This window comes from Vanellus vanellus (genome assembly GCF_965231255.1).
Source record: "Vanellus vanellus genome assembly, chromosome: 16".
Lineage (NCBI taxonomy): Eukaryota > Metazoa > Chordata > Aves > Charadriiformes > Charadriidae > Vanellus > Vanellus vanellus.
Window position 1 is genome coordinate 7,618,006 of NC_138921.1, and position 27,709 is coordinate 7,645,714.

Here is a 27,709-nt window from a genome sequence, read left to right on the forward strand (position 1 = left end):
TAAAGCCAGGGTTCACTGAAGGAGCCTTTGGAGTGTGTAGAAACATGCTAGGCCATGCACACAAACTGCCAAGATGAATCTCTTATTGAATGAAATCCAATGCAGGAAGGCACAGCTGTGGGGCAAGGGCACTTGATTATGCACGTCTTGGTAGTGTAACATTAGTTATGTACAGTAAGGCAAGTTTTTCTAAAACCACCAAAAGCATCTGAGTCCTGTCAAAATGTGAGAAAATTGAGATGAAAGTTGGGCACTGTATCCCCTAACCTTGTTCCAGTGGTTAATTAGCTGTGGAAAAATTAGCATGTCATTTCAATCCCCGTTTGTCTGTGAGTTTCCAGCATTCCTACCTTGCTTTGCCTTTATCTGTAGATGTTTGTGGGGCCCCATGTGCTAGGCACTCTACGTTCCCAGGAATGGGAAGTTGTGAAATCCATGTGGGATGGGAAATTATCTCAGATGTTTCCCATCTTAGATAGGGGAAAAACAGTCTGTCTTGGAAACGATTCAGCTGAAACCCAGGACATACAACTGGTGCATTCATCTTAATGCTCACCCTCCTGCCTACTAGTAACCCACTTGACTTTCTAAATGAAAAATTGCTCTAATCCAAAAATTGGAGCTTCAGTATTTGTGAACTGGAAAACAGACATCTAAACAAGCCCACTGATTTATAATATATTTTTAATCCATGTTTCAAAAGTAGATACTTATACCAACTGTTCCTTGGTCTTGCCAAGTTGGAGGTTTTATGTTAAAATAATAATTCACTGAATGGTTTCCACCAGCTTTGTATCTTGCATAGTAAAGAGGGTCTCTGCTGAAGTGTCTTTCATTGTGTGTGGTGAGACAGCAGAGGAACAGAAAGAGAAGGACAGGGCAAATTATCTTTGTTGGTAGGACTACCAGTGACCTCATGGCCTAGTGGGCTGCCACTGTTGAGGAGAGGTGGCTTATGGTCCCATTTGGAGTCCAGCCCTTCCTGCAAGAGGCTGGATCCTGCCTAAGTTACAGCTTTATTTCTGCTTTGCTGTGTAAGTGGATCCACCTGATGGAAGCAGTGCAGGACTGACAGCATTTGGGGCTTCTCTCCTGGAAAGCAGAATACTTCTGTTGCTTAGAGGTTGAGAGTTTATTAACCACAGTGATCCAGCATGCCCTGGAAGAGGTTCCAGGACCCCTGAAGGTGCTGAGCTGCATGTGTTGACACACTGGGAGTCCAGCACCTGCTGCATTGCTCTTATTTCAAAGGAAATGTCAGTCAGAGAGGGAAAATCTCCCCTATCGGGAAGCAGCTGGAGTGCATATCAAACAGGAGCTTTTGCTGGGGTTGTAGGGCAGGGTAGGAGGCAGCCCCTTGCATGATAGGGAAGGGAGCAGGCAGGGATCTCGAGGGCTGAACCAGCACAGGTTTGTCCTGGCATTAGTGTAGTCAAGGGCCTTGGCTCCCTCCCCACTGTGAGCAGGCTGCAGCCCCAGAGATGCTGGGGTGACATCTCCTTGGGCTGTGCTGTGGCGGCTGGTGGAGGAAGTGAGTGGGATGTGATGCTAAGCCTGGGTGCTGCACAGTGCTGCACCCTGCCAGGTCCCTGCATCCCTCTGCATTGGCAACAGCAGGGTGTAAGGTAACGCAGTGCTGAAGTAGGCTGGTACGGGGATGGACATCTGTGCCCAGGACAAGAAGCAGCTAAAGCTGAGAGGTTGTGTGGAACTGCTCTCCTTCCTGCTGTTAAAGCCAGCAGGAGCCTTCTGTAAACTGTGTCATGGTTTTAACGACTACCCATTAGAAGAGATAACTTACTACAGTATGGAGCGCTATCTTGTACCCTTCTCTGGAGCACTTCTCCTGAATCTTTGGGCCGTGAGTGGATTCACCAGTGTTCCCCCTATTGAATGAAATAGGCTGATCTCCACTGGGCAGTTGCAGGGTTGGACTGACAACCCAAGGAGTTCAGCAGGGTTGCTGGAAGGTATCATGGCTGGGGTGTCCTCACTAGTGGCCCAGGGTGGCCAACGCTAACACATCCTCAGAGGTCTTTTTCTCAGCTTCCCTGAGCACCGGAGGTCTGAGCTGAGTGCTGCAAAGACAAAGAGGTCCCTGGAGTGTGGGAGCATTTGCTGCTGGCTGTTCATTTGCTGTTGTGAGCTGCCTGGAAAAGGTTTCCTCGCTCAGGTAGGGAGGAAGAACCTCGCTGCAGAGTTCAACATCAGTGTGTTACCAATGCTCAAAGCAAGGGAACAGCAAACAGCCCTCAGGATGAAGTCTGTGCACACGACCAGGAATACGACCAGGAGTGAGCAGAAAAAAAGGTCTGCCCTGATTGGTAGTTTCCTGGCAACAAGGAGCTCCATCTGGGCAGATTACTGAGTATTTGCAAATGCTGAAGCAGTTGTTGCCTACTGAGCTGGCCTAGTTGTATCCTCAGCAGTTCCTACAGATGGAGAATGAGTGGCAAGAATAACAGAGGAGGGAGGATCTGGTTACAGGCTCAGAGAGGAATGCCAGGATTTCCTTGCCTGTCTTGACACTGGCTTTCTGTTCCTCCTGCCCTGCCCTCCTACCTTTCTGGCTAATCCAGCCCTGGTTCAGAGTCCAGCACAGCAGGAAAAGGAGGCTTTTCTGTTGGAGTTGCTGCACCCAAGTCAGTGTATGCCAAGCTGTACATAAAATAAAACATAAAATATATGGGAGCTGCTGCATCTAAGCTTGCAATGGAGAAAAAGGAAAAGAACTTGTGGGCTGCCATGAGGCACCCTGTAGCTTCACGGTAAAGCAGCTTTTACAGGGACTTCATGAGCAGAAGGAAAAAGCTGAAGTCTGTTTTATTGAGTAGATTTATCAAGAAACTCAATCTAGAAAGTTAATCTCGGAAGTATGCTAAGTTTGAACATCTGTAAGTGCTTTGAGATTGGTGAGTGAAAAATGCTGGGCAGAAGGAGAGGGTGTATCTGTGGTTCAAAGCAGGGGCAAGGATATACCTCCTGCCTACAGCTTGGCTATGCAATAACTTCTGAAAAACCATTTCTTTGCTTTTGAAATACATTTGATTGCACTAAGCGGCATGGTGTTCTCAAAATGTTTTCCTTGGCTTGTCCAATGCCTCCTGGCCTCTATTCCTTCTCTTTTCTTTCCCTATTCTTTGCAAACAATTCAGTTTGAACCTTACTTTACTTTGTTTAGGTTTAGAATTTCCCTCAAATATTTAAGGCTATGATACTTATCTTGAGCAGCAAGCCAAGGAATCACAGAAATTCTGTGTTAATGTCTCACTCTCCTTTTGCTACACAGAGGTTTCCCGGAGCAGATTTGTAAGCTCCCCAGCTGCTGCTTATTTCATCCTAACACAGCATAGAGTATTTGGTCTGCTACCTTTTGGATGGTGGGACACTTTAAAACAGCTCCAGGCACCGTTTATCCTTTTACCTACCTTGTGATGAACCTGCTGTTTTAGGAAGTGTGGGGAACAAACTTAGTAAAATAAAAATATCTGTCTCTTAGATGCTTCTCATCAACAGATCTCAGTGGGTTTTGCCAAGATGGACACAGTTGTTGCACCTATTGTAAAGATGGAGAAACTGAAGCAGGGAACGTTTTGGGACGTGCCTGCTCCCACAGAGCACATCAGCAGCAAAGCTGGGGTTGAACACCCCTGCATCTTGCACCATCTTTCTGGGAAGTGTGAGGGAAGGATGTGCAGCCCAAGGTGGCCGACTTGCATGTAGCTCTTCCTTGCTTTCTTAATAATTTGCACACTGCAGAAGAGGGACTGTGTTCCCCTGTTCTTCATGGTTAAGTTAATCATCAAGTTCCCGCTAGGTTTCAGTAAGCCTGAGGCTGGAATAGTTGGTGTTACAGGCTGACACCAGGATCTTGGGGGCAGTGTCTGTCTCCAGGCCCTGTGCTTAGATGGGCAGATGCTGCCACCTCACAGAAGGCTTATAAAACACTGCCATGGGTCTTCTCAAAATATTCAGATCCTGGATGTTACAGGAATGAAAGAGAACAAGGGCATTTTTGATGTGTGGTGCAGTTGGGAGCTGCTGGAAAGAGATCTAACTTTGGTCTTGTTCAGCATGAAATGTATCCTGTAGTCTGGCAAGGTGCACAACTACCAGTGGGAGCAGAAGTCTTCAGTCCCAAACACACTTCATTCTAGTGTGCACAGAGATATGGGACAGTGTCCTCTTTCAGTGCGCAAGGGAAGCCAAATCCTGCTTTCATCAGGTCGGCGTGGCCTTGGAGTGACTTCATTTCTCTCTGCTATGCTGCAGTGACACACTTGGCTCCCCTGCTTGTGAGCCACAACACCCACTGAAGGATGTGTCTTCAAGCCTCTTCAAGCCTTCAGCCCTTTTTCCTGGAGGCTGAGATACAAAGGCACTTGTGATGCTCAGAGAAGGGAGGGCAGAGTGCATGCCTGCCCCATAAGATAATGCGTCTCCACCTACGCCTGGCATGGCTGTGTTTTTCTAGCTCTTTGTGGTTTTGTTGTTCTCCCCTTGCACCCGCAAGACCCTGCTCTGGCTATAGCAGTTGGCTAAATCTTTCTTATATTCCTCCCGCAGGACCCAGGCACAAGCCCAGCCAAGCTTTTCATACATGTCTGCAGATGGACCTTTGCCCCCATGGTTTGCCTGGCCCCCTCTTCACCCATGGACAGGCACTCCAGTGCACGAAGTGGACATTTTCCAGCCCTGAGCTGCCAGAGTTAATTAACCGTCTGCTAAGGCCAGGCCAGTCTTTCTGGGAAACTAGATCCATTGGGCTGTGCATTCCACAAGCCTCTCTTTGCCTGGCGTCTCATGTATCTCTACAAGAAAAATTCGTTTCTTCCTCCATATAGTTGTATTTTGGGATTGGAGGGGGCAGAAGCCTGGGGAAGAGAGAAGGGATCGAGTTCCCCAAGTCTCCTTGCTGTCAGCAGCTGCCAGGAACTTGCCATGGGAGAAAACCAACCCAAAGCTGCTGGAGATGCCTTGGCTCTTCTTGGGTAGAGGATACACACATGCAGTTTTCCCCATCTCCTCTGAGAAAGAGCCAAGTCTCTCCTTCCTTGCAGCAGAGCTGTCTTTGTGTAAGGCAGCTGCCATAATTTCCTAGGAGCTGCTTGGCCTGACTGGTCATAACATTGCTCTCCAACTTAGCCCTTGTCCTCTCTCTTCCAGCAGTCTTGCCCCCCTTTCAGAGGAAAGCACAAGGTTTTCCTCTGGGGTCTCTTTAATTTATGTAGTACTACTGGTCAGACCCCTGCAGAATAACGTTCTTAATGCCATTACCTTTTTGGGCCATGGGGCACAATTCCCTTCTGTGCCTCGAGGTTTCAGAGGTCCTTGAGATACCATTCTCCAAACAGCCTGGGTAGACAGAGGACAAGGATTGAGTGGACTCTCACTGAAACATGCTGGGCTCCAGTGGCTGAGTTCTTGGGGCAAACTGTAGGGATGCGTTGAATTCTTCCCTGGCTGATCTTTATCTTAAAACAGAATACCTCTTTTGCACTGTGCCCAGTGTATCTGTGTGTTTTCAGGCTCATGCCACCTGTGTCACTGTGCTTCGCGTCATGATGGGTTAGTGCTGCTGCCGGACGGAACAAATGCTGGGTTGTTCCATCTCCTGACACATATGTGCCTGACTCCCGTCAGTATCATGCTGTATAAGGCCATTTATCTCCTCCTCTGTGGGGCAAAATGCTCCCTTCCAAAAGGTTCTAATCAAGCAGAACGCTGGCCAGACCTGTTCCTGTTAACTGAGCCTGTCTTTCCTTGTAAGAAAAAGAAGTCTAATCGTGCTGTCTTCCAAAAATAATAATTAAAAACTATAAGCTTGCATGAAAACACACTATGCCCTGGAGAAAGAAAGATAGGGACCTTTTTGATTTTAGTGTTAGGGGCAGGATATAGCGAGTTATTTGCTTAATGTGAAAAAAGCCAGAATTTACCTGTATGGTCCATTCCTGTTTGGATAGAGGCTGCAAATCCCCCCCTCTCCCATCTAGTACTGTGAGTGGGTTTCAGTAAATCAGGACAAGCTGAGAGGGGTTGGTTGTTTTTTGTTGTTTTTTTGTGAAAGGGCCTTGATTGTCCAGCTATTTTTCTCCCTTGGTGCTGCTTCACGCCACTTCTGACTTTGATTAATAGGTCTCTGAATAAAATGTTAATCTAACTAGGGGTCCTTGGCCCAGCCCCCCCTCCCTCCATGCCGTGCTCCAGAAATATCAGAGAAAACACACAGAGGTTTTGTCTCCCTGCAGAGCACTTGTAGCTTTTGATTAATGGGTGGAAGGGCCCAGCTCCAGGTTTGTGGCATCTCTCTCGACTGCAGAAAAATAAGCAAAAAGTCACCAAACATGACACAGAGAAGGAAAGTCCCAGAAGCAGCAATAAGAAGAAAGAAAGGAGAGAGAGAGCAGTTTATAATTCAAGATGTACTCCACTGTAAACCCTGGTATTTATGAGTCTGAGTTCAGACCCTCATCTCCAGTTTAACCTTTCTTTATAATGAGCTCAGACCATGTTGCTGGATTCAGCAGTTTCCAAGCTTTGGGATGTCTTAACTTCTAATATCTGCATCATGAACTACTCTGCACATTGCTCTGGGCTGACACTTCACGTGGATGTGTTAAGAGTCACTAAGATGGCTTAATAAAAAAATGAGACCTTACACTTCAAACAGGACACGTGTTTCCCCTCTTCCCCTTCGAACTCTTGCCTGTTCTCTGAATCAAACTTCTTTTGGAGCTTCCGAAATGATCAGAAACATGTGTTTCATTTGTGTTTTCTCGCCAGTACTGAACTCAAAAAGGCTGTTCTTGTATTACTTTCATGTGGAAGCCAGACCTGCTGGAAATCTGCTTGTTCCCTCAAGGTGGATGATTTGGTGGAACTACATATATAAGAAGCTACTCATGCGAGGGCTTGTCTACACAGGGCAATTAGGCCTGAGTGGGTCAGGAAGTCAAACTGAGCTACTATGTTAGTCTGAAATAAGAGGCTTATCAAAAAAAAGCTATTCCTGAGGCAAGCCTTAAGTAGTGGTGTGGGATGCGCAGAACATGTGAAGAGTGAAGACTGACATGGGTACCACCTTGCAGCTCCCTTCCCTTGCAACTCTTCTGTCAAACACTCAGTGCCCCGCTATGTTCTTCCATTTTGTAATGGAGTAACTGGAGCAAAGCTCCTGTCACTTAGGTGCCGCTCACAGACCTGGAAGAGACAGTCTGGGCTGTAAGGCAGGTGAGGTTTCTTCTACATGTGCTCAATGTTACAACACTGTAACTAGGGAATGACTCACACCATTGAGAAAAGGGGAAAAAAAAATCCCTGAATATTTTGAGCCTGGATTTTTTGTTAGAATATGTAAAGGGCTTTAATTTGTGCCGTTGCAATACTCCCTTGTGCCAAGGAAAAGTCCTACATCCTCAGCTTCTGGAGAAATCTTTCCATTAAGAAAAATCAACCCTGATATCAAGAGATTTATGCTTTCTTCACCTGGAAAGAATCTGCTAAGCAGTGTGGCCTTTCCTGGCACTGGTGTGGAATTGGTGTGGAATCGCAACAGTCGCTGTATGGCCTTTCTTCTCCTCTTGGCATCTCCCTGGAGGCCTCATCAGTCCTTGATGGGCCTGTCATCCAACTCACTCAATAACTGACATGCCTGGAGGATGCAGGCCGTCCCTGCTGACAACAGCTTTGTTTCCCATGTGATGGATGGCTTTGTGGCCCAAGCCTTGCCATTGTCCCCTGCCTGTGGCCTTGCTTCAGTGATTCTTATCTCTGCCCTGGGCATCCACTCCCTGCCTAGAAGGTGAGCAGTTGCCAGTGCTGCACCATCTCCCTAGGTGCCTCTCCAGGACCCGAGTGGGGGGAAGGACAACGGGAATACCCTCGAGATTGAGTGAAGCCAAGCTGTGCTGTTTACCCAGGCCTGTGTGGCATTTGGCTCTTATCGGTGAGGGGAAGGCAGATACGAGGGATTCTTTTACCTAGTCAAACAGTGTGTTGTATAGGCAGTGTGGAAGCGCTCGTGTAATTACCATTCTCTGGCTCTCACACCCCAATCTTGTAAATCACCAATCCATCACATGCCTCCTCCTTGTATTGTTCTATAATTAACTGGACAAACTACAGGAGCATTGTCATAGCTCCCTGTTTACAGAGGAGGGACAAAGACTTGAAGGAAGATTTCAGTCCCCTTCAGCTTTTTTCCTCCTCTCTTGAACTCTTTTTTTGTATATCTTCTGATCCATCTAATGACTCTAAAGATGTCTCACCTGCTTCTCTGAATGAGCATTTATTTGCAAACCTACAATCAACACAGGAGGAGTGTCCACAAAAGGACAGACCCGAGGACTTTAACCCTTCTTGTTCCACTACAGATGTGTGCGTGCATGCATGCGTGCGTGTTCACTCCCTAGTGCAAGGAGCAGCTCAGTTCTTCTGAACAGGCTTTGTATCCTTTGCTCATGAAAATGGGCTTCAGTTGCCTCATCCACTCCTTCATGATAATATGCTGAGGATTTAGCTCGTAGCGCAAACAGTCTGCTTATGAGTTAGACACTCCCTGGGGCTGGATTATGAGCTACAAGTGAGATGGAAGATTTCCAAAGGGTGTGGCAGTGCAAAGATTTGGGGAGTTACTGATACTTTGGTGTTACTGACCCACGAAGGTAGATAATGTATTTCAAGGTTCCATATGGCTCTGAAGGCTATAAAAATGTTTGATGTGGGCTCTGGAGTGTGGAAGGAACTGGCAGTGATGTGGGGTAGTAAAGATGGTTTCTTTTCTGTAGGCCAGATGAGTGAGGCTGCTGTGCCTCTGGGCAGCGTGGAGAGTTGGCTGAACTCTGCAAGAGATGGAAGCAGAACTTTCCCTAAATTGAGTCACTTACTGTTCTCGATAGCCTTTGCAGGGAGTATCCTGCTCCATCACCCAGTGAGAGAATACAGGGCTGTGGGTGGATCAGGAGAACTGGGCTAGAGCTCTGCTCTTCTTCCTCCGTTTTCTTTCCTCCTCTTGCCTATAGGGACTTTGCTACTTCAGATCAGGGTGTTTCTCTCATGTTGACTTACAGTACCTGGCATGCTGTGGACCCATTTTCAGCTGGAAGCTGAGTAGTGCTAGAGCACTACCAATAACAATGGTTTATAGACCCTTTGTTATCTTCCTCTGTAAATTTTTAGAAACGACCACAGTTCTCAAGGCTGCTGCTTTGACAGCAGAGTTTAGTCATTTGTGTTGATAGTGTCATGCAGCCAACTTTGCTGACCCCATGGGCATCCCTTGGAGCAGATTTTGGCTCAGAGGCTGAAGATCTACTTTTCTTCCTTATTTGAGGTGTCAGATAGGTCTGTTGGATGAAATTTATGCCTTTATATTCTGGTAGGCCAGGTCTTATAATAAAACACAACAACATTGTTTATTTAACCTCCATCTCTAAAATCTTCATTTCCAGCTCTTCTGAGCTGTAAATTAGACCTGTCCACCCCATGGAAACTCTGGAGAAGTGACCTGAGGCTGACCCCAAGCCATGGGGCACTTCTTAGTGCTACCTGCATCCCAGTGACCAGGTCATCTGTATTAATATCTGAGCACATTGGATTCCCTCTTGTGAGGCCAGTGAGGCACAGGGTGTCTAAGCTCTGCTTGGAAAAAGGCTTTGCCACTTCAGTACATTTGAATGGAAAGGGGAAGACCTGTTCATGTTTATTTTACAGCCCCTTTTATTGACTTGATTTATAGCCTGAGGCTGTGAGTTAATTGAGGTCTAGTCCAGGAGAGGGCATCTGGGGAGGGGAGGTGCTGCAGTGCCACCAAAGGGAAAACACGTGGGAAAGTTAAGCACAATTTGTTGCAAGCTCTGGCCCTTGCTCTGTGACAGCAAGCCAAGCTCTTGCCACCTGAACTGGTTGTTGTGGCTCAGGGAACATCCTTAGCTCACTGTGGGTGGCAAGGACCAGGGGGGCAGAGGTTAACCAAAAGAAGTTGCTTTTTCTTGGTGTGCCCTTCATTAAAGCATCCTCCGGCCTGTCTCTTATGCGTGAAACCTAGTCACCTATGTAAGTGCGACTGTCATCGCCTTCTCTAATGGAGACCTGATAGGGTTGTTCCTATAGCCTGAAAGCAGTTGCCTTTCAGTGCACACCTCCTGGGCCTGCAGAGCAGATGCCAAGGCCAGCTCTCCTCTTTGGCACCTGAAGTGTGGGATGCAGGGAATGATGCACATTTACATGCAGAGTGAGTGCACTGAGGCAGGCAAGGAAGCAGGGCTCTTACACAGGTCAGCTGGCTCCCAGACAGGTCTGGGAAAGGGCTTCTTTGGCCCAGTGCCAACCTAACAAACAAAGAAGAAATACTGTGGGTGGCCAAAGGCTAAGCCTGTTGTAAGCTGGAGGGTGGCAGATCGATCTGGAGGGGCTGGTTCATCCTTTTCTGTGTGGAAAACTGTTGTGGCTGTGGGGTTTTGCACAACCCCCTAGTGCAGGTGCTCTGAGCCCGCTCTGGCTGCTCCTGAGCGGTTGGGTTATGGGGACAGTTTGGAGCTGAAAGGATGCCAGCATCTCTGCTTGTTCTTCTGAGCTGGTGGGGCATGAAATCTGTGAGTTGTCCCCACTGAAGCGGTGCTAAGAGAGCAGTGTTTCTATCCTGTAAAAACCCCTGGTAGGCCAAGGGCAAAGTTACAGCAACTTCTCTTGCTAGGCTGGCTCTGCCATAAACGCATATGCCGCGCTCTTTTCTTTCAGCTATTTACAGCATGCGTGTATCATAAATAGTACTGTGCAGCCACTATGCCCTTCACAGGAGATCCTTCCTTACTCTGGGAAATTCTTTTCAGCCTAGTTTGTGCCAGGGAGGGCAAAGGGAGTAAAGATGCTGTCAGATGAACTGCAGGGCTTCCTTCCCTTCCCACGCTTGCACGGAGCAGGTACCCTCTCTTCATTCCTAGTGCCCAGTGACTCCTTGGATGACTGGTTTAGTAAATTCCAACTGAACAGGACGGAGCAGCCGTGTGCTGCAAGTGTGGACATCAAAAGGTGACCTCATTGAATGATGGATATCCTCATGTCCTTGCATCTCGTTGTTACTAAAAGGAATCAGCTAGCCCCTCTGTCTCCTTCCATATAATGCCATCCTAAAGCTTGGCAAGGAAGGCTGGGTTTCTAGGGAGGGGCAATATCCTTTTTCAGATAAACTGATACAGCCAGGAAAAGCAGAAAAGCTTTGGATGTATGAACCCTTCTTAAAATCCGAGTACAAGCTCAGTAAGCTTTTCCATCTGCAGGACACGTAATCTCATTTCTGGGCCTCAGAGGGATAGTTTGGGGATTACTTTCTTTCTCTTGCACAAGCTTGGTACTGAGCACTGTAGATCAAATCCCCTTTGCTTCCAGAAGCCCTGCCCTGGAGGAAGGCACATCTTGCGAATGCCCCGTGTCCGTGGTTGTATTTGCACTATGGTTCTGTGATAAAGTTGTGCCTTGGTTTTTTGTTTGTTTGTCTATTTGTTTGTTTTAAACTACTTTAGGTTGTTTTTCTGAGAAGCTCCTTTACAAAGAGGCCTTGCTGGAAATGACAACCAATTTTGTAACTTAGATTTTGTCTGGATGGTGCAAAGAAATGTTGAGCTGAGCCAGGCCAGAGTGAGCAGAGCATATTGATCTTGGAATATTGTTGCACTAGCCCTTTCCCTAACCCAGAGGAAAGGTCCAGAGTTCAAATGCTGGCACAGCTTAACAAAGAGCCCCTCTTCCTCTCTCCTCATCCCCTTCATCAGCATCGTTGGGGAAGATGCCTTGCCAGTTGAAGCAGCTCCTGCTTCGTCACCCAACCTGCAGTGAAAATGTGAGCCCACAGGCGGATGCAGAAGGATGCTGTTGGACAAGGCTGCCCAAGGAGTCCTTGCAGAGCTGAACCTCCCAAATTCTCAGCCTGTTGGTTGGCTCACTGAAAGTCTTCAGCAGAGATCCATGTTCCTAATTCATCACCAGCTGACACAAGCAGGAAATAAAAAGAGCAATTTACCCTTCACTTCTCCTGTGCAATGAGCCCTTTTCTTTAAGACATTAGCCCCTTTATCTTATGCCATTGGAGTGGCCGCAGTGTAGCTTGTTTTCATCTGTCTCGGGACATTGCTTGAACTTTCAGGGCACTTGTTTAGCTCCAGCCAGATAATCCCCTCTTTCACTCTGAACAAATAGAGTGCTCCTGTGCTGTGCTGCTCTTCCCCTGAACCATCATGGTGCAGTGAGAGGGGCTGATATACCTCAGTATTTGCTGAGGGGGCTGTTCATTGAAAACAAACCCACAGACGCTGGTGATTTTTGAAATGCCTTTGGCTGAGCCTTGCTGACTGGAGAGTGGCTGGGAGTGACAGGGATGCTGAGGTTCAGAATGGCACTCACAGTCATCCCACGTGCATGATTTTACAGTGACTACGTTGTCCCTTTGCAGATGAGTGGCTGCATGTAGTACCTGGTCAGACTGGGAAGATGGAAGGAGTTTCCTACACTAAGGGATGAGCTGTACGTTGTGTTTGAGGCCTTCCAACACAGGCTGGCAGAGGCCTGGGGTCTTTCTCCCCCTTGCTGCTCCCATCAGGCTAATCCTCCTCCCACTGGTCGGCAGAGGGCACCAGTAACCTGGAGAGAGTCCTTGAGATGCACTTGCTCTGCTTCTTCCAGTAGCGAGCAGGCAAGGAAAAATGGACGGCCAGTTCTGGGGCAGATTTCTCTGCCATTTGGATAGAAACCTCTCCCAGTTGGATCCTCCCTCTGGTTGCTCGCTCCAGCCAGCCAGTCTGGGGGGAATGGCTCCAGGGGCTGTTCCCACGGAAACATTCTCTGAATCCCATCACCTGCCCACGGGGCTCATAACACACAGACATAACTGTTCCCCACTCATCTCGCTTGCTGGTGGCCAAAGCAAATGTTGGCAGGGGCAGTGGCTGGAGCAGAGTCCTCTGCCTTTCCTTTGCTTCATGCTTCAGGTGGTCTGGAGATGTTTTACAGGGAACACATCTGCATTTCCCCATGTGAATTTACATTAGATCAATAGACAGGCAATTTAAGAATTAACACTGACTGTGTGAGCGCTTCCTACTTAACCTTCCCTTGGCTTTTTCAAACTCCATCCCAAATCTGACCATCACAGCTCTGCTAGAACTGTTTACTGCTCTTTTCTACAGACACAGATGAAAAAACGTGCAGTGCTGCAAGGGCAGCTTTGAAGCCAGATGTGCTGTGCTGACTGGCACTGATGGCATTCAACCTTCTTGCCCTGGTTTTGAAAGCATATGGTATCTAAAAAGACATTCCTTTTTCCTTGTTTTTGTTACATCTCAAACTTCTACTTCCCTCATGGCCTGCTGAACTCCTTGTTGTATGGCCTTTTTAATGTAGGATCTGGCTCCAAATTACACATAATTAAGCTGCTTCTGTAAAGGCAACCCTATTTCCCTTTTCCCTGGTCCCTCCTTTGCACTAGATCTAACATATGTGTAATCGCAGGGGAAGTTGATAAAAAGCTAAAAAGAAATAAATTTTCTCTTTTTTTCTGCAAATTATTTTCCCAACAGAAGAACAGTGGAGAGTGAAGCCAGATTTCCTTTTCATTTCAAACTGCTTGGCAGGCGGTGTGTAGACAACATTGCCATCCCTCAGTGTGTGATCCAAATGAAGCAGTCCAGCCTTCAGAGTCCAAACCAGTTCTGTCAGACTTCAGTTGTTTATAGCATCTCCCTGTCAGAGCGGCATGTTTCAGTACACCAGCTGCAGTGACCCTAGTGATGATATTGCACGCCTTCTGATTTATTGTCAGAACTACCTTCTAATCGCTGTTTCATGTATGTAAGTCTGGAAGAATGGCACTGATTTTAGTAAACTTATTCCAGGTTCACGTGCTGTAACTGAGGTTGGGGTCAGGCTGACTGATGTCTCAGCTTTTGTTCCTTCGTGGTTTTCTGTCCCATTTTAATTCCATCTGTTGCTTTCCTAATTGTAGTTGATCAAGGATGAGCAATGAGTCATACAGAAAAGTCTCACGCATCTGCTAATACATGTCACCTAAATCCCAAACCTAATCTGTCAGGTGCTTGATTTCTTTTACATTCATTTCTATGTACTGTAGCGTTTTCTAGCTTGAACTAGAAAAGCAACAGAGGCTAGAAGACTACAATAGAGCCATTCCTTGGAGGTTTCTTTTTCTACATGGAAATGTGGGAAAGGATCTCTAATAGAGGCTATTTCTCTGCAGTTCTTCCTCAAATAGTACAAGCATAATGTAACTGACTTTGAGTTATGTTGGCTGACTAAAACAAGGAAGATTTGGCTCAGCGTTGGAAACGACAGATGAATTTGTAACTGTATTTAATTGCTATTGATACTGTCACATTATTTAATTTGTATAAGAAAACTTTGTACCAGCCAGTACAGAAGTGTTTATCTCAAATTTGTTGATTATATATAAATGCTAGGCATCTCCAGATGTGCTTTTCCAGAATTGAATTAAAGATGCTTCTGTAAACTCCAGAATACAACACTGCTTCTGGAAGTACATAGAGTCAGTGGGTTGGGAGTAGTGAGCTTTGTAATGTGGTCTGTATAGAACTACTGGATGGGGATCAAATCAGGAATGTGTTTACAGATGGAGGGACTGGGCACAGAGAGCCAATCACAGGTCATTTAGGTTAAGGTAAGTTTCTTTGGCCATGATTTAATTTCCTGTAAGTTCCTCAAAACAGCTTTGTTTGATCAGGAGAGCAGGTCTTACATATTCATATCTTCAGTGTGTCACCAGCAAAGTCTGTCTATATGTCTCTTCTTCTCTAAGCTTGCTGGTTTTGTTTCTGGAGTCAATTGTCCCAGAACAGTATAGTTCTTCATTACTGCCCTGATTTCTTTCATCTCCACACAGTTGTCACTGACTAGATCGCCTGTACTGTGGAAAGTTGAATAACAATCTAGCTTCATGCTTTGGATTTGGCTGGTGAAGAGCATGTGAGCTCAGAGCTGATCTTTTCTGTTGGCACCTGCTGTTCATCCACATCTGGCTATTGCTAAAATTCTGACACAGGAAAGTGGTTTCAGTCTTCTGGGCTGGAGTCAATGTTTAGATTGTACTGTTTCTTCTTCATGGAAAATCTTGGTGCAGGAAAATATTTCCAGGAAACTGTATTACTTCTAGTGCGACTGGAAAGAAACACTAGTATATTACCTTTGTGAAAACTGTGTTTCACTCCTACATGAGAGTCAGATTCTGCTACAGAGAGTGCCTTCTACAAGGTAAATACTTCCCAGGACATGATGCTGTCAAAGCAGATTGTCCTTTGGACACTTGCTGTGGGAGAGACTTCATGAATTCACTAATACATGGTTTAATGCTCTACATCAGGATCCTGTGAGTGATTTTTTTTAATCACAGTTTAACGCAAGACCATATAGAAAAGTCAAATAATTTTAAATGCTGACGGTTGTCTTGATTTTATTACAGTTGCAAAAGCTTTTTGTTCAGGTGTTTTAATTTGTCGGGCTCGAACAAATGCCAAGGGGAGGTAGTGAAAATGCTCTTTTGATGTTCTCATGCCATCCTGTTTGCACAATTGGCTGTGCCAGGGGTTGGATTTGTTTCACAGGAATGAGAGCAAGAGCTAAGATATTACATGTTCTGCAGAAACAAGAAACTAAAAAGGATGAATTCTCACCTCCTTCACACTTGGTAGCATTTCTTAGAAGTAATCCCAGTTTGTGTGTGTAGTCCAGGCTTAGAGTGGTTATTGCAAAACAGGAGTCAAAACTATGTAAGGATGGTTCATTCTTTTCTCCCGGTTCTGTGACTCCCTGGAGCTGTGATCTGACAGGTACCACAGACTCTGGGTTTCAGAGAGGTTTTGAATCAAATGCTGTGAACCCTGTGTCTATCCTGGGAGAAATGTCTTCTCTGGTGGCCCAGGGTTGATAGGGTTTGGGATAGTTTTAAGCGCAAGACAGGGAGTTCCATGTTCAGCTTTGCCCAGTTTAAAGTAAGCCATGTTTGTTTAAAATGGTGCTGCTGATATAAGACAGGGTAGGGAATACAGAACGCTGGTACAAAGAGAAACCCTGCAATGAGGGCACTGCCCCAGAGGGACTGTGAGGAGTGAGGGCAGAGAGAGGGAAACAGCCCACACAGCTAATTGAAAGTGCATCTTCCCGTCAGTCATAGGGATTGCCCATCAATCATTCTGGCACCAACAGGATCTGACATCAGTAGGGAATTAAATAAACTCCTCTCTCTTTAGGGACCTGCTGATGGAAACCCGTAGGGGGGAAGTGAGCAGAGAAGAGCAGGAAGCATGCGCGTGGGGGAGGAACAGTCTCAGCAGTCCCCTGGGATGGTGCAAATCTGTGTCCTTCCTCTTTCTCACACCAACATGTATAGCTGAAGGGATTTTTCAGTGAGTCCCCAAAAAAGTGAATTTAAAGCTGGTAACAGGCCAAACTCACCTCGACGTAAATAAATAAACTGCAATGACAGTATCCTACAGTGAGCGCCCTGAAAGCTGAGTGATGCTCTGTGCAGCTGAAAAGTCATTTTCACCCTTGAGTCAAATTAGTGTTATTGGAGTACAGTAACTGAGAGCTGAATCTGGATCAAAGTGTCGGAGCAAAACACTGGGAAGAGAAAGTGGAGTAGAGCAGAGGATCCGATGCAGAGACTCTGTTTTCTATCCTCCTGTGAATCTGTCTCTATGGTGAATTAGGATGTGATGTGAATTAGGATATTACAGATTGGACCTGGCTGAAATCAGGGGTTCAGTGCAGATGCAGTGACTTGTATCTCAATTGGCAGGGCTATCACCAGTCAGACTGCTGAAGTGGGTAAGTGTCAGTGTGTGTGCACGTGTGCTTGTGTGAAGGGCCACGGAACAGCTGGAAACCATTCGGGCACTGACAAGTCCCCTGATGGACCTCTACTGACATGGAGCGGCTTTGGTTTCAGGAAAGCCAAAGGGAACCTGTCACTAATTAGACACACAGCTAATTAACGAGAAGCAAACAAAGAGCAGCAGCTTGTGTTTTGGGAAAGCTCAACTTTAGTAGCCAAGGACGTCTGCTCCTCCCTTTCAAACCATTTAAAAAACAAACAAAGTGGGGGAGACTTGCATTTCAAAGCAGTGCAAACACTGCCAACCTCAGAAAGCCTTCCAGAAGGGACGACCAAGAGTGGGATTTAGCAGTGAAAGGAAAAAGGGCTCTCCAGGTGTAATGAGACCTTCCCTCTCCCTAGACCAGGGCCCTCTGAACCCCCGGTGTGCATCTCTTATCCATTAACTTTTAATTTTTCTTTCTCCAAATAAACACTCCTTCTAAAATTTTGTAAACACTCCTGTTAAAATTTTATGTGGGTAAATCGGGAAGAAAGGCAGGTGTGGAAACATGAGCTGCCATTTTGTGCTTTGCTACTTCCCAGGTCTTACGAAGGTGTGTGTTATTTCAATTTAAAATCCTTTTTTGTGCATTGTTTTTATTGATGTTGTATGCTGCCTTATTATTGCAGGGTTGGCTAGAAGAGTAGGTCAGTAGCATAACTAAGCAAAAATTACCTAGACTGTGTAAACAGATGCTTGAGAGCAGATGAAGCTCTGTTTGAGTGCTAATATAAGAGAAGTGTGCTTTCAGGGCAGGAGGAATCCAAAGCTGTAATCCCAGTTATGAGTCCTTCAATGACCCTGAGACAGCTTGCTTAGGGCCTGATCCTCCAATGAGCCTTCTCAGGGTCCCAAGTCCTGCTCAGAGCAATAAATTTTGACTGCCTCCAAATACACCAGTGCTTGCAGGATTCATTAACAGAGGTTTGCAAAGTGCTTTGAACATGAAACATGGTAAGAATGCCAAGTTATGTGATATTTGGTGTATTTCCTAGAGCAATGCATGTAATTAAGGGAGAATCTCAGCCTTCAAACACCAAGGCAGTTTCTAGCCCTCCTTGTCATAGGAAAAAGGAATAATCTGGAAAACAGAACTCAAGGCTCAGAAATTAGGAGGCAAATTTAAAAGGAAACAACAGCACACCAAGTTATGCTATTTTAGTGTTAATCTCATGGTTTTGGGGACTAAATCATAACATTGAATGCTTAGGTTTTACACTATGTGACTATGCTTTAAATATTTATTAAAAGAAAATGCATTATTAACCTTCTTGTGCATTCAATATTAAAAATTATTAAGTCTTTATCATCACTGTCTAATGTGGAAATTTAGCACAAAAAAATTTGTCCTCAGATCAGCCTATCAGCATATGTTTGTCTATTTTCTTCCTTCACCTTGGAGTAAGGACTGTGTTCCTGGTTAGGGAAAAGGCTGGGAATTGCAGGCTCAGTCCCAATGCTGTCAATGGCTTCCTGGATGAGCATCCTGTGGTCCAGCTGGGATCAGAGTCCCCAGCTCCACAGGGGTGGGAGCAGGCTGCAGAATGGAGTGAAGGATACCTCCCTGCTTCCATGGGATGTTGCAGTCTTTAGCTCATGAGTGTTTTTAAAGCACTCTAACCTCCTTGACCAGAAGGAGTTATCAGAGCATCTGGTGTTACACTGCAGTAGTAGATCACCCCATGCAATTACATTAGGTATTTTTTTTCAGCACTTATGTGTTTTTGCTGCTTTATGGCCTGATTTGAAATTGCCTTATACTCTGCTATCAGCATGGGTGTTTATTGCTGTCAAGGACCTGTTCAAAGAATCAGCAAAGCCGCAGCAGGATTCCTTCTAATATCATTTTGGCTCAGGTATCAAATATGTACCAGTAATAAAAAAAAAGGGGGGGGGGGGGAGAAGGGAATGGCTTCAGGTTACAACAAGTAAGGAGCATATCAACTTTTCCAGACACAGATTGATTTCGTTGTGCCTCTCCCCATGAATATCCTTAGCTTCTATGAAAAAGCTATCGGAGGCGCATACATGAAGCATTTAATAAAGAAAACGTAGCACGGCATTTCACATCCCACTTTCTGGGATACTACTTAGCTTTTTCATTATTGAGACACTGCAAAAATCCAGCAAGGTACAAAGCAGGATGAGATGATAGTGAGAATTTTCTGCCCGGCCAGCACACACTGACTGAGGGCTGTTTCAGATGGCATCAGGTTTCTTTAGCCTACTCAGAGCTTGAAAATGTGCCCTTGATTTCAGCCCACAGGAACGTGGGCTTGTACTGTTTTATTGTCTAATGGATCTTTCACTTGATCTCCTCATGCAAACACGTTGAGCATGTGCTTGGGTCACTTAGAGAAAACTGAACCCCACTCATGTTCTTAGAGGGTAATCCCTTAATATTGATTACTGTGTTGCACAGGGGCAACAGGTAACAAAATCCATGCGGATTCAGACTGGCAGCTGATCGTCCCACACATGTACGGTTCAGCTAGTGAGCCCTTTGCAGTATTGGGACTGCTTTGCCTAATCGCTTACCACTGATGTATGAAACACATAAATGTATTGGAACAGAAATACTGGGTTGCAGCAGTTGTTCATATGAAGTGAACAGATGCAATGGAGGATTGTACTATGGAGCGTGTTCCTCTCTAGATTTATTTTGCAGGCAGCTCATGTTTATCTTTTGCCAGCTTACATTAGACCAGAGTAGGGCAATCTTTAAGCCAGTGCATGAGAAAAGTATTTTGCAAAATAAAGGCAAGTAACTAATTATAAAATGTATAGGGGCAATCTGATTATTTGTACAAACAGCTTTCCACTGATCAGAACAACTCTTGGATTGGATTTTACATGTGTTCCGTTTCCTGACATTTTTTTTCTCAGTGGAAGCCCCATTTTTCTCTGTGGCTTTTGGGGACTATGGAATATTAACTTGTAATTGAAGTGATTTGTGGGAGATACCTTGTATACTTGGGTCTCAAGGGAGGTAGGAAGCTCAATAACTGTCATAGCCTGAGGCTGATTTCTAATTATAAAGTATCCTGAGATGATCTGTAATGTTTGGATGTCTCCTTGGTTCAGTTTAATGGGAGCTCAAGCACTGCAGGTGTGAAACACAGGAAAATGGACTAATGGGAACCCTTACAAACACTTGAGTCAAGATGACTGACCGGTTAAAGGTATGGTCTAATACTTGGTGATTGCTGGGCTATAAAGGGGCATCTTGTGGGCAGAAGGAAGGGAGATGCCAACTGGCTTTCTACTCTGCCTCCATATATAGCCAGTGCAGATTTTGCACCCAGATGGGTAGAGCTGCACATACAATACTGCTCATGCAATAACCATGCACTAGAGTATGAAGGTGCAATCCAGGATACTTACGGGAAATGTGTCCCGTAAGACCACTGTATCATGTTACTCCCCCCTCAAAATAATGAATAATAAAAAAAAAAAAATTGAGGTACGTTCTCAGGTTCATCTTACATTAAGCATTTGCTAGTTCTCTACTGTTTGATAATTAAGAGTGTTTCTGTTAAGAGTCCCACATGCACCCCTTAGATGAGCCTGCAATTTCTAAAAGTTGTATTCCCAGCAAAATAATTCAAATTATTTTGGCACTCTCATTTCCCAACTAGACACCCTGAGACTAGATTTTTTCACAGCATTTTCATTTGGGGTTGTTTTGGCATGATTTTGAAACCTGAATGCATCGGTATCCCCAGGCTATCTTGAGGATCTGATCTAAGAGGCATCTTCACACTTACCCTAAAAGGTTGGAGACGGTATGTGCTGTTAGCTCATTTAAGACCTACAGGTTTATATTAGAATTGCACTTACAGGTCACTAATGATCCTTACTAGCTAGTGAACAAATGATCTTGGCTATAATGCCAAGTGCTCTGAGAATCATTATATCCATCAGGATATTCATGACTTGCACTTTAAAATTATAGTTTCCTTTGGGACAAGATAGTCTCAGGGACAACTGCATTTGAACATGACAGTAAGTGAAGAAATCAAAATCTAACATGACATTTAAGACTGACATTACTGGCAGATGATATATTGTTGCTTAGAGTATGACAGATTTGTTATTAATTATTGGTTCACTGTTAGCTTTATCTAGTTCTTCACTCAGTTCTGTTGTATTACACTCAGTATGTAGTACTTGGATCTTCATCCAGACTTAAACTTTCCCCCTCTTCTCACTTTGGAGAAGAGAATTTGGAGAAGAATTGCCTCCAATTTGGAGAGATTATGAATGGAGACAAAATTTGTTAATTTATTAACCTAGAGCTGTTTAAAAACCCGTTTGTCGAGATGCTTAGAGAGGGGAGACGTAAGTCACCAGCCAGATGGCCATCTTGGCTGCCCCCAACATAAAAAAGGGCACCAGATGTCACCAAATGATTCTCCATCAGCCCGAACAATTACTATTAGAAACCAGCATTTACAGAGGAGGGAATCCTCTATTTTCTTGGGTTAAAAGCCTCGTTAGTCTGAATTTATGGAGCGAAATTGTGCCACTTTACCATTTTCTGAGCGTTCCGTTAGATTTTCTCCCATTTGAGACGTATTCAAGATAAATGTACACTGGCAGTATTGCAAATGGAGGCTTTGCATAGCTCTACCTGTTTCCCTTCTCCCTACCACTTTCAAGTTTCAACAGATGTGATCAGATCAGGTTTGATATATAAGTGACCTGGTTTATGTGAGAGCAGCCTGATCTCTGGACATCTGCAAACTCTCATTTCTGAAGCTGCAGTCACATTTAGAGGCTGCTTTTTCAAAGTCTCCCAAGTCTCCAAATATTGTTTTTTCATACTGTATTCTAATAGCCATAGTTGGGGCCACAGATCACAGGAATTTAAGCTGCCACCTTATAAAATGTTAGAAGAATCCAGTGGGACATTCAGAACACGAGTGAATTGGAGCCAGCTGGAAACAGAATACAGGAGGTGGATTTTCTCCTGGAGGGGTGCTAATAATTCCTGGTAAAGATCAAAATGAAGGACAGTTGGGTTGGTTTTGGATGGCACATGGCTTTGCATGAAGAGAATCTCTCTTTAATCACAGCTTAGTATCAGGAGTTTTTTTGCTTCCTAGTGGAGATCCACTTTCCTATTCTGTTTGCCGCCTGGGGGAGTGTATTTGCAGGTGCATGCTCTCCCTAGGGCATGCCACCCAGACACAGAATTGCATGTGATGTCCAGAGACATCTGTTCAAATCCCAGACTTGCTTAGTCCCACAGGGCAAGCAGAGCTCTGGGGGGATCCCAGAGCAGCACAGTGCATGAGTGAACCTCTCCTGTTCAAGGGTAACCACTCCCCCGAGGAGTCCAACGCTGCCTCCAAACTGCATGCCACTGCAACTTTGTGCCACATCAGCTTGCCTACATGGCAGCAGGACAACCTGGACATGAGGGTGAGAAGAGCCCTGGACTGGTTGTTCCTTGCTTCACTTCCAGTCTTACTTCTGAGCTCGGGGATCACAGCCCTGCTTCCAGGTGAGCAGGCCACCAGCACTTTCTTTCCTCACTCTCTTGATACTTAGGAGCCTTTAAAACATTTCCTGTTAGCTGTGATGTCTCTCGCTACCTACATTTCATCCTATGACTTGACTCTTTATGAGGTTTGTCTCTAGCTGCTTATGCTACTCTTTTATACTCATCAGCACTACTTTGCCCTAGTGCCTACTTACTGTTTGCTGCCCATGCCTTGAGACAAGGATGCACCAGCCCTAGGAGTTACCAATAGATTAAATCTGCAGCAGCCACCAAACTCCGAGGCAGAAGACTTTACCCATTGGTGCAGGGGGTCAAGATCCTCATTCAAAGCCTGACAGCTAAAAATCTTGATTCACTGGTACAGCCAGCTCAGCAGTGTGCTTGGGCATGTGCTTAGCTTTGGCATTGTCCTCAGAGGGCCTTAATCGTATGCTGAAACACTTTTCTGAATTGATGCTGAAGGACGGCACAAATGGTTGTACCACACGCACCAGTGCAGTAGACAAATGGTTTTACTAGACAGGGAGGGATGGGAAGTCTGTGAAGCTTGTCAAAACCTTTAATCAGCAGCAGGGTGGGGAAAGGAAGAACACTTGAATAATTTTTACATTAGCTTAAATAAAAACATGTGAATGATTATATTCATTATAACAGAACGATAGCTGAGTTTGCTGCTGTATCTCTGATGTTTGCCAAGCAATCTCTATGGCAGCAAATACAGCAGAACTGCTGTCAGGTGTGAGCATGCACACAGCCTGGGTAAGGAAATTTCAGGTATGCAGCATTTGCTACACAAATATTCACCATGAACAGTGTCAAGGAGACCAGAATGCTGAGGATTCTTCTGCTTTTCTTAAAAAGTTGTAGAAACCCTTTTCTTACAGGGATGAGAAAGACCAAGCACTTAGGTGTCTACTGCTGCCCACCGTGCTTTAAAAATTAAAAACACCCCCAGCTGTAGCTCATTTATCTTCCTGGCCCAGGTTGTGCCTTTTCTGATGAAATAAGTAACCAAAGCTCACTAGGTTACTTATGAGTAAGGGGGGCAAGAGACTTTGTTTATCCTTAAATGGGGTGCAAAGATGAGGAACTCATTCCCCAGTGACTGCATTGCTTTGGGTTCAATCATTTTTCTTCCCTATTATCCCAATTCCTAGGGCATATTGTACATGTCTATAGGATAGATTAACTACCTCCTTTTTGCATGCAGGGTACCTCCAGGAGGCTGCAAACCATGCAGGTGCTTTTGCTGTCTTTTATGTGTCGGTCTTGAGTACATGATGCAAGAGGAGTCATTTCACTCTGCTGCTTTTTCTTTTCCTGCAGTGAGCCCACTCTGAACCAATGATGCCTCAGAATGGTAATAACTTCGAGGTCTTTTTTTGATATACTGAAATTCATTTTCTTCCTCCTCCCACTGCCTGTTGGCTCAAGCTAGCTGTGACAGACATTACCAAAGAGATCCATTGCAAATCCTTTTATCCTATGCTACTCTGTAATGCCCCTATATATTGCCAAACAGCTATTACGGTCTCCTCCACAGCAAAACACTCAAAAGAACTTGCTGGAACTCATGTTTTTCCTTCTGAAGTCTGATGAATGTCAGGCTACCACCTAGTGTCTCCATCCAGAATATCAGGGTTTGTGGGATGCTAGGGATGTGTTTATTCTCCCTATCTTCTCTGTGGCAGATACTGCTCTAACAAGGTTCACAGAAGTAAGCCTCTTTGCTTACACTTCAGCCACTTTCCTTCAAAAAATTTAAAGCTGCAGCCAGACGTGATTCAAAGTAGTTCTTCATGTTGACCAGCCCCCCCATTTTCATCATCTTTATGTACCTTCGGGTATATTTAGTTGACCTGTTAGGATGGTTAATGTAAGGCAAATGCCAAACACTTGTGTGTATATTGTGATGTCCTGGTTATTTCTAAATCTTCAAAATACCTAATGATCCTTTGGATTGTGTTAGGACCTAGAAGCCCCAAAATCTCATTGTCCTGCAGGTAAACAAACATAACACAACCTACCTGTCAAGTACAGCACATGCTTCATCAGTATATAGTGCCTAAGTACTTAGAGAAATCATGTTTGCTCTTTACTTTTACAAGATATTCTCTGAGAAGTTTTGCTCAGTGTTGTCCCTTTCTAAAGCTAAAGGGAGAGTAGTTACTTGTCTTTACCAGAAAAGGATCTCATTTTAAACATGTAAGTTTTTCTAAGTTACCAATATCTGTATGAACTTCTTGAGGCAGTGTGATGATTATGCGACAAGGAGGATTTCCATTTTTGTTGCAGAAGGCTTTTTGCCAATTTTTCAAAGCCTGAAGAGAAAATTTTTTGCAGGGGCTTGGTGAGAAAATGTTCTTTATTGTTTCAACATGTCTTGGGACAAATAGAAGCTGGTCCTGAGGCAAGACAGTATTCAGAATTAAATTAGTTCTCTTAAATATGTTATTCCAAGGTACTTTTGATATTGATGTGTTTCCCAAAGTGTGCATGGTACTGTTGGCTGTGTGTCCCATCCTTTAATTGATATTGCCTTATTCAGTTCATTGGAAATGAGAGTAGATTAATTTACCCTTAATTTTATTCCCTTCAGACAGTAACCTGGAGATAGTATATCCTATATACTTGGTACTTATTCCACTGAATATGTTTTGCAAGCTTGGATTCACCCTGGCCCATACACCAATACATTATTATTTGTTGAGTGCAGTGCACTAATGCAAAGTGACATGGCATGGTGGGTGCTTGGTTTTATCACCATGTGGGAAGAGACAGACCTTTCCCTTTGTAGCTTGTACACTGGGGATGGGCATCTTTGAAAAAACTTTGGGGTTACCTCCTCCTGCTCCCACTGTCATATCACAACACCGCATTCTTTTTCATGCAGGAGGTGGAATTGCCACATCCAGGTTGGGACACATGTTCACAAAGACTGACTTGGCTATAATCTCAAAGACAATATGAAAAACAGAGCTGAGACATAAGCTTGGACCTTGTGCCTTAACTGCACTGTTTCAGATCTATCAATAGCTAAGGTGCAGGACAGTATCCTGAGAGGTGAGTGATTTGCTAAAAGCAAAGAGGTCCAGGGTCAGGAGGGGATTACCAGACTCCCCAGTTGGTTCGGAGTGCCCTGTTCTCCATGCTACACATCCTACTGGGAAGCAGCACTTGTGGTACAGAAAAGCACCTGGGGTTTAGCACCACTTGCCGGTTAATCTCTGCCTTGTGTGCGTGCAGCTGGGATTCCTCAAAAGCACAAAGCACTGAGGAACCCAGGGCTCTGCCAGTGATGGGAGAGAAAAACACACAGATACCTGGGAAGGGAGAAGAGGTGTTTGTCTGGAGAAGCAAGAAAAGAGGCTGGGAAGTTTCCAGGAGGCAGTTTCAGACTTGCTAACACGTATTCTTCAGTATGCCAAATAGCTCTGTAGAAGTGTATGGTTGCAGCAAGGGCTGCTAACAGATATGGCTTATGGCTCTATTCACCTGCAATGCACAAATGTGGTACGAGGTGCTGCTTTGTAAATTGGATTACAGGATTGGGAAGATTTGTTTGTTGTGTATTGCCAAGTCCCAGCTGTTCCCTCTCATTGCCTACAGCAGAGAAACTGCTCTGTGGGGACAGTGCAAGTCAACTATGGGGGTGCTTGCCACCATAAAGTGCCAAATCCCGACCCAGCTGCAAGTGACAGTCTGGCAGGATTAAGTGATGGGGAGGAGGTGGTTAGCTGCCTCAGCTTGGTAGACTGTCCAGAGGGATGCAGCTCTCTGGATGGGCATTTGCAGATTTATGGAGCTAGATAAGCATCAGTGAAGATGAGTAACGATGCCATACAAGGTGAAGGAAAACTGCTTCCAGGAACATGAGTTGCAAGAAGAACACTGAAAATAATGTCAGAAATAGTGTCTCTTCCAGCCCTGTAGGTATCTGGCAATAAAAATGTATTGATTAGCTGTCATTCTTGCTAACAAAGAGAACCTGTACTAGGCTGATTTTTATACTGAATCATGGCTTGTACATTAGGAATTTATTTCCAGTAGTTTCCAAAGTCTTATATTCATGTGGGCCCTGCTCCCGTTTCTGCAGCTGAGCCTCTCTTACGTGGAAGGGCAAATGGGGGTGGTACTTCCCTTTTCTGCCACTTGGAAATAGCAATCTACTTTCTTCTTGGCAAATCTCTGGTTCTGCACTTCCCATTCTTGCTCTTTTATCTTTTGTAGCCTTTGTGGGTTAAACAAGCCTTCCCTCCTAAAGCTCGTACGTTAAAGGAGTGCCTTTTCTTGGCACTTCTGTTTGACCTGTTAATACTCACTTGCACTTAGGGATAATGAACCAGAGTGACTTAATGCATGGTCACATCATGCAGCAGAAAGGAGAGCAAACAGCTTAGGCAGTGAAGGCTAGAGTGAGACATAACTTCAGGGGCTGATGGAGCAACAGTAAGATCTGTGTCATCATGGTGAGTGAGATGTATGCCTGAGTTCTGTGGCTTTTTCTCTTCTGTACCCAGTAGGTTAAGTATGACTGAGCTTTTTGTTCATGAATTTTTATCAAAGTATACATGTATCCCAGAACACCTGAGTTATCAGCCCAGAGAGACAGCACAGCAGTCACCGGTTGCTGCTAGCCTGCCAAAGCCCTGGGTGTTGTGCTTTCGGCTTAAGCTCACTGCACACCTGTGTGCCCCACTCATCTCCATTTATCAGGAGAGGCAGGCCTGCTTCTCTGGGCACAGCTGGGGCAGATCTGGGAGAGATGAGAGAAGAAAGGTGAAAACAAGAGGACTGCAGTTTCCCTCCTTCCCTATGGCTCACTGCAGCATGTTAGCTCTGTGTCATGCAGAAGTGACCATACAGCTCCTTTTATTCAGATTTTGGCTGTATCCATTTCTGGGTGAGTACAGATAAAAAGCTTCAGTACAGATGCTCTGTCTTGAGAGGTTTTGGGACCTCTCTTTTCATAGAAAAAGAGGAACTTGCTATTGAAACACAATTCACTGTCCAAATTCTGAATTTTGCAGCCAAATTCTGCAGTGGTTCTTCAAATTATATTCCCACTGAACTAAATTTTTATTCAGTCAAGGGGTGGAGAAATGCTTCACTCTGATTCATAGCAGCAGAACTATTTAATCCTGGCTGCTTGGCTGATATTAATGCTAGTTTTTCAGTTGCATTCAATAATATTTTGACTTTAATTCCTCTGAGGGATCTGTCTCTTAGATGCCTGAAGTAAAAGCCCGATCCCTGTGTCAGGTGGGCTTCTGCTGTTTTGTGGCCTTGATGAGAAAAG